The sequence below is a fragment of the Halichoerus grypus genome, chromosome 8 (assembly GCF_964656455.1).
Source record: "Halichoerus grypus chromosome 8, mHalGry1.hap1.1, whole genome shotgun sequence".
In the NCBI taxonomy this organism is placed as follows: Eukaryota; Metazoa; Chordata; class Mammalia; order Carnivora; family Phocidae; genus Halichoerus; species Halichoerus grypus.
Window position 1 is genome coordinate 97,381,949 of NC_135719.1, and position 7,980 is coordinate 97,389,928.

At 41.7% G+C, this 7,980-nt stretch overlaps 1 pseudogene; it reads right to left on the reverse strand.

The window, feature by feature from the left end:
* Nucleotides 1–1,328: 1,328 nt before the first annotated feature.
* On the reverse strand, nt 1,329–1,968 carry LOC118553944 (protein unc-119 homolog A pseudogene; annotated as a pseudogene).
* Between the last annotated feature and the right edge of the window lie 6,012 nt (nt 1,969–7,980).

The following is a 7,980-nucleotide window of genomic DNA, read 5'->3' on the forward strand; positions in this document are numbered from 1 at the left end:
GTATCAAACCTCAAGTACTTCAAGACACTGAGTAGATCTTATCATTGTTGAAGAATATGTATTGACCTTCTACTAAGAAACAACCAATACCAAAAGAAGAAAAAGAAACAACCAATATCTAGTAGAAACATATTTAACAAAGCAATGTCTATTTTTAGGTTGTAAACATTCTAGGAAGAGGGGAGGAAAGCACATATAAAAATGGATATTTTTTAATAAGAATGCTTATGGTTTTATGTATTTGAAATTAGAAGCCATTTTTAACTTATGTGTTTTCATAAACTTTTCTGATGTTTGTTGAACTATTCTGAGATTATTAAACAAATCCTCCTGCAATTAATCCTTTAAGTTTGTGGTGTCCTTTTTGCAAAATTCTTCTACACAGAAAATGGGAAATATATGCTCTTTCTTAATGACTATGTTTTTATTATCTAAATACACTATTTGACAATTTTAGCAGGCTACAGTTAAGAGTTACAAGTTGTAGGGGTGCCTGGGTGGCTCAGTTGGTTAAGCGACTGCCTTCGGCTCAGGTCATGATCCTGGAGTCCCGGGATCGAGTCCCACATCGGGCTCCCTGCTCAGCCGGGGGTCTGCTTCTCCCTCTGACCCTCTTCCCTCTCGTGCTCTCTGTCTCTCATTCTCTCTCTCAAATAAATAAATAAAAAATCTTAAAAAAAAAAGAGTTACAAGTTGTAGTAAATTTGATATGCTAATTAATAGATTGAAGTGCTGAATAACTACTCATAGAAGAAGCTATTTTGGGAATAAAATCCATTTAAGTGTGAGCCAGTTTACCTCAGGGAATGAAGATATTAGTAAACAAGAGAGTATGTTAAAATTGCCATATTTATGTTATTTTCTGTTCAGACTCCTGTTTCTCCAATATTTTGCTTGTTTGTTTATTTATTTATTTATTTATTTACAGAAAAGGAGAAGAGTTTATTGAAAACTACATAGAGTTATTCCAGTTCCTACCGCAGGCTACAGTCTGGGGTGGTCCCTCCCACATCTCAGGCAGTGGTTCTGTCCCTGTTGGTAGGGGCTGGGGCTGGGGCTGGGGCTGGGGCTGGGGCTGCGGCTGGGGCTCAGGCCAGGGCCCAGACTCCCTTTGGAAGCTTGGCAGCCAGACCCCACCGTGGATCTCCATCTGTGAATTTACAACTCTAAGTGGACTGTTGGTGGTGGGCAGGGGAAGGGAATGGGTCCCTACACAGGAGGCCTTCCTGTACATGGAGGCAGACAACCCTCCTACCACCCCACCCCATGTGCCAAGCCCCATGGGCTTCACAGAGTTGGACTGGGGACATCAGGTCCCCTCCCTCCCATCATTGACTCAGGGTCCAGGGCTCTTGGAAAACCCCCAAGACAGAACACGTGGAGTCATAGATGTACTCACAGGTGTTCTTGCTTCTGGGGATGCAGAAGCCTAAGTGGAAGTCAAAGCTTTTGAGATGCTGGTTGCGAATCAGTACCTCTCAAACATGTGGAAGCTGTTGACAGGCTTGTCTCCCACTGTGAACGCCTCCGTGGCTCCCACTTGCCTCAGGCGGAGGCCTGTAGGCGCGGAACTGGTGGCTGGGCGGACAAAGCACCCAGCATTGGGGTCCAGGTCCTGTGGATTGATGGGCAACCGCTCTGAGGTTGGGGCTTCTTGATTTCAGAGGACAGTGCCTGAATCTATGTCTCAAATCTTGAACCTGATGACATCGATTTTGTAGATGTTCTCCTCAGGGGAGCATAGGTAAATCGTCCATGATCCATCGTAGCCCCAGCACGTCCTCCTGTCCCAAGAGCCACTTATTCTGCAGTGGCCCCAGCCTGAGCCACGTGCTGGCTCCCACTCAGACCCAGGTTCCGATTTTTCCTGCAGCTGGGGCTCCAGCTTGGGCTCCATGTGTGGCCTGAGGTCCCTGGAGCGGGCTCCGCCCTGGTCCCAACCCCATCTCAGCCCTTCTTCACATTCATGGCCTAGAGGGGCTGCCGCTCGCCCTTTCCTCGGTGGCCACCCTCTCCTGCTGGAGCGGAGAGAAGGGGGACATTTTGCCCTTCTTGAAAGGATGTAAATATGCCTGTTCAAAGATGAGACTTCTTTAGCTAACATCAACCCAGGTATTAGATTGTAAAAGCTTAACTTTTCCCAGCTGAAGAGCAGTTTTCATTAATTGGTTACCAGAAAATACTAAAGTGTTTTTTACTGATTGGCCTTATTTTTATTTATTTTGTTTATTTATTTATTTTTTAGCCTTTATCTTTAAAGCTGACAGTTTTGCTCAATATTGTGTGAGGAACTCAGTATTGTAACATTTGAGATGATAATAAATATAATACAACTTTTTACTTAACAAATATGTATTATTTAGCTAAATTTCTGCATAATTAAGAGAGGCTCATTTACATTTAGATTTCTTTATACACAAAATTAACAGTATAATGTAGCTTAAAATCTATATAGCAAAAGCATTTCTTCTGTAAGTCTCTGGGCATAAACTCAGAAAAATTAAATCAATTTATAATGTCGGAGAAGGGCAATCTGTTGAATAACCCTTGCTCCCTTTTTGACTTCATCTTTTTTTCTTTTCTTTTTTTCTCTTTTCTTCCTTCTCTTTTTTCTTCCTTCTCTTTCTTTTTCCTTCCTTATCTTTGTTTTCTTCTTTCTTCTATTTTTTTCTCCCTGCCAGCCTGCAGGATTTATGGGAAATTTATTTCATTTGCATTTGTACTGGTGGAGAGCCCTAGTGACAACAGATAATACAATAGTTACCCTTTATCCAAGTTTTCGGTTTCCATGGTGTCAGTTACCCAGGGTCAACCACAATCTGGAAGTAAAAGATCCTCCCCTAACCTGAGAAGGTCTTTAGTAGTCTAATGCTAAGTCACAATGCCTACCTCCTTCTCCTCACTTCATCTCACATCATTACAAGAAAGATGAGTACAGTACAATAGGTTATTTTAAGAGTGCTTGAGAGTGCACATTCACATAACATCCACGTTATTATAATTGTTCTATTTTAAGCTAATCTCTTACTGTGCATAGTTCATAAGTTAAACTTTATCATAGGTAGGTACCTATAAGAAAAAAACATAGTATATATAGGGTACTATTTGTGGTTGCAGATATCTGCTGCTCTCAGAAGCATTGCCCCATGGATAAGGGGGGTGGGTGGGTGTACTGTAGATGCAAATAAGGTTAGAGTTAAAATGAAGTTTCCCTACAAATGTGAGAAATTCAATTTTACAGGACTTATAACGATTTGATGGAAAGTCCAGACACTCTGCTCAGGTGCACAATCTAATCTCAGCAAAATGATGTTGTTTTCTTTCCTTGAGGAAAGAAAATCTTTTTTCTTGTTTTTGTGTGTGTGTGTGTGTGTGTTTTTTCTTTTTTCCTCATTAGTTAGGACCCAATTCCCTCCAAAGTGAAAAAAATAGAACCAGAAAATGTAACCTAGAGAGTGAGGGGAGGGTGTGTTTGGGGGCTGGGTAGGCTCAGGACTGAGGAAATCTCCGTCTTCCTTCCCCTACAGTGCAAGAAGCTACAGAACGGGAGATGCCTGGACAAAGGGGCTGAAACGAAGTAGCATTTCCCCTCACTCCCGCCTGAGCGAGACTCGGGGCTATGTCTGCTCCCCTAGCACCCAGGCCACTGCCCTCCACTCCGCCCGTGCCCAGAGCCAGAGTGGCCCAGGCCTCCGGAGCCCCAAGGTGGCCCGCCCTGGGGAGACGCAGGCCCCACCCCAGGTGGGGACCCAACTCGACTCCTCGGTTGTGGGTGTCCTATCCCACGCACAGTCTCCCCAATTTGCTTGGCCTTAGTTGTTGCCACCCACTGCAGTCAAGGTTTCCCTGCGCCCCCAGGGGACACCAAAGGCGGGGAAGCGGCCATGGGGGTTGACAGGAGGGCTGGGGTCTGTTTCTGCCTGTCGGTTTTGGCCAGGGAAGTGGGGCCCTGCTCCGTCCAGGTTCAGGCCCCGAGAGCTTTGGCTGGACATTCGGGACCAGCCCCTGCTCGCCGTCCTGGAAACCGGGGTGATCGACGTCCACTGACGCCCAGGGACAGAGGCAGCGCGCAGGGTCCTTGATTGCTGGGCTGCAGAGCAAGTGGCCAGGCGAACAGGATGTGCACCTGCAGGCCCTTTAATTAGCCTTTATTACCCAGCAGAAACAAAGCTCCCTGGACAGACGCCCGAGCGCCCTCATTCCTCAGGAAACTCCACCTTACCCTCTCTTCCGTTCCGGACACCCTCTGACCTCCGGTGCCTAGGCCCAAAGACCCCAGATTAAACGCACCCCGTCAGCTTCCCCGGAAGACCAGACCTCAGGCTAATGGTTTTCCAGGCTGAAAAAAGTTTGAACCATTCTTAACTTTAATTGGAGCATTCTCCTTTAAATGAATTAAATGATAGTAGTTGTGACCTTTTAGCTTTGCTTGTGAATTTGCACTATCAAAAAAATGTGGATTTTTTCTTCCATTATGAGTCAATGAGTAAACAATTTTGGAGAGGAGTAATGTTTTTTTTTTTTAGCTCCTTAAAAGCTCTGCACCTTGACTATGAAGAGAACAAGTTGTATCAGGTATGCTTGCTTTATCTTTCATTTTATTTTAAAGATTTATTTATTTATTTGAAATAGTGGGGGAGGGGCAGACAGAGAGAGGGAGAATCCCAAGCAGACTCTCAGCTGAGCACCAGCTGGAGGCCTGGCTCATCTCAAGACCCTGAGATCATGACCTGAGCAGAAATCAAGAATCTGAGGCCTAATAGTCTGAGCCACCCAGGTGCTCCACTTTATCTTTCACTTTAAATATCACTTTGGTCTCTCCAATATCCTAATTAAAATCTATAGTATTTTCAAATGGTCAAATGATTTTAAAAATTTAGTATAGTCACATTTTGCAAACTACAGCATTTTAAACATTTTCAAACAGGTTTCTAAACACATAAAACAAATGTTTCGTTGGGGCGCCTGGGTGGCTCAGATGTTAAGCGTCTGCCTTCGTCTCAGGTCATGATCCCAGAGTCCTGGGATCGAGCCCCGAGTAGGGATCCTGCTCAGTGGGAAGCCTGTTTCTCCCTCTCCCTCTGCCCCTGCTTGTGTTCCTTCTCTCACTGTGTCTCTCTCTGTCAAATAAATAAAATCTTTAAAAAAAAACAAAACAAAAAAACCAATTTTTTTTAAGTGAACATGTGTAGATGAATAGGGCATTTTAATTTGTTTAGTTCTACTTGTTAAAGCTTGCTACCAGTAAAAGTCTCCAAAAGAAGTGGTATGCCCTCTCCATCTTTTGTAAAAGAAAACCAACTTACCAACAAATACACCTGTCTTCTTTTCCCACAATTCTTATGGGCCTAATCTATCATAAATGGTGAAGGTAGAGCTGGGTCATAAAGTGAATAATTCAGCACACAAGATTACCTAAAGTGGAGGTGAGGTGATGGAGATAGTGGGGAGGTACACTGAAGAGAGGAGGGAATCGACAATATGTTGTTTAAATTTCTCTGAAATAATGTCTCTTGACAAGAAAAGATGGCTCAAGGGTAAATGGAGTGAGGGAAAAATTTTAAGATATAGTTACTCTTTACCATTTAGAAATGAAAAAAAAAACTATTTTTCTTAACATTTCTGTAGCTATTGCCATTGCTTTTTCAGTGTTTCTGTGCCCTGTGGAAGTACTTAGTACAGATGTCAGTGTTAACAGTATAACTCCTTAAGGCAAGAACAGAGACAGGAACAGGAGAACATAGCTGCCAAAGCACTGTTACCACATCCATTCTGGCAATGTTGTGTGCCTCAAAGAACAGTTTTATAGTTCTGTAAAGAGAGGCAAAAGAGAATGTTCACAACTTGGGTTCCCTGTGAAACAGACTCCAAGATGGCGATCTACTGAGGAGAGCTCTTGAGATGTCCTGGGGAAGGGAAGGGAAGGAATGGGAAGGGAAGGGAAGGGAAGGAAGCAGAATTGGACTGAGGAAGAAGTTAAGCTTCTTAACTTCTGAAGATGGCATGACCCTTCAGAGATCTCCCCAGTTGAGGCAAGAATACTGGATGCAGACCACCCTGGAAAGGGGGTGTGATGTTTGGCAGGGTCCTTCCCTTTTGCTGAAAGAATCCCCAAAGGGGGCTGACAATTTAAAGTTGTCTGCTGGCAGCACTCCTAGCAGATGGGGAAATAAATCCTTCATTCCTCAAGGGGGAGTGATGAATGGAATATAGTTTTATATTGGCAAAAGAATTTGAAATTTTCCTGACATCTGTTTCTCCTCCCTCTGCCTCTTCCAATCCATCCTGCATTTAGCTGCCAAACAAATCTTAACTCATTTATAAAACTCCAAGTTCTCCTGACTGCATTTTGAATCAAATTTTACTATTTAAATTCCATTTTCTCTTTTTGTCTGCCCTTTGCCTTATTATAATAAATTTTTATTTCATTGTTATTTCCTCCAAAGAGACATTTATAAAAATGAATGTATCTGCTCACTCTTCCTGGAACACAGGTGCTCGTTATGGACTCTACATCTCTGCTCATGCCCTTGCCTTCACCTCAGACATTGTCTTCCCTTGTCTTTCTACCTCACCTTGGGTTTCATTTCTTCCTGAAGCATTTCCTGCCAGGCTCCACTGATCTCTTTTTCGTTGGCCCCAAATGTACTTACATTCTGTACTTCATCAAGTCTTTTTCTAGGTGACTAGGGACAAATCACGGAGGGCAGTCACTGTGCTTGTCTTTTTGTTTTATTTTGTTTTCTATCACAGTTGCTAGCATATTACTGGGGCCAGAGAGGAAACTTCAAAGTACTTTGTTGCTTATCTGACTGTACTATGTTCCTTATTTTCTAAGGCAACCAATAATGGCTTTGCTTTAGTGTGGTACTATTGCCCCACCTCTGAAGTTCTAGACCACTTTATCTATTTCTCTTTTATAAAGAATAGACCTTTGTCTTCTAGTTATTTGCATACATGCCTTCTTTTAATAATTCATAAGCAACTTTAAGGGGAGGCCACTACTTACTCCCTACCCCCCCTTTTTTTTTATCCCAAATGTCTAGTCCATTGTTTTTCATGTAGAAGGCATCAAATGTGTATTCACAGAATGGTGTAACATTAATGGAATTTAAAACTGGACATCGAGAGTATAGAAAAGAGTATATTTTCTGGGGGAAATGGAAGATGATTCACTATCATGAGCTTGTTGCTTTCATCAGTTATTACTCTACCGGAGGAAAAATACATTGTCACTATTATCATCAGGACTGTATTATTTTTCAGTAGCCTATTCTGTGAAATGTAGAGCTTCACGATTAATGCCAATGATTTTTCTTAAGATCACCATAAATATTTGCACAAAGGCCATATCTCCACCTGACTCTAATTAGGCCACTTAGTAGATTTGGTAATTGAAGCCCATATGAATACATCATTTCCCTTGTTGACATTTCTCAACTGATATCATATAAAGCTTCCTATCCATAGATAGAAAGTAGTAATTTAATATTTCTGTTCTTTTTGCTAAACAGTGAAATTACTCTCTCCTCATCCAGAGTTTTCCTCACAAACACAATTTTCTTTTAACATCACAATTTAGTCAGAAAATTTGTTGTCTCTTACACTGCTAATGTGCTATACAAATTCATATATCTGAAGGCAAAGAAGATAAAATGAAAGATCATTCACTTAAGAAATTCAGTTAGAGAAATGAAGACTTAAATTAAGTATTAAAATAACTCATTTTCATCTTCTGATTATTGACCCATAATTTTTCTATTATAGCTGTATTACATAATCATTATACTAATAGACAAGTAGAGAAAAAAAACAAATGTAATAGGAAGGTATTAAATACAGCACATATAAAAAGCAGGAAGAATAATCAAATTAACCCTAGGCCCTACAACATTGCAAAGTCTTTCTTTTACCTCTTTTCTAACCATAATAGTACCTATTTTAATTATCCTGTATATTGAAATGCATAGTTTGGAAATT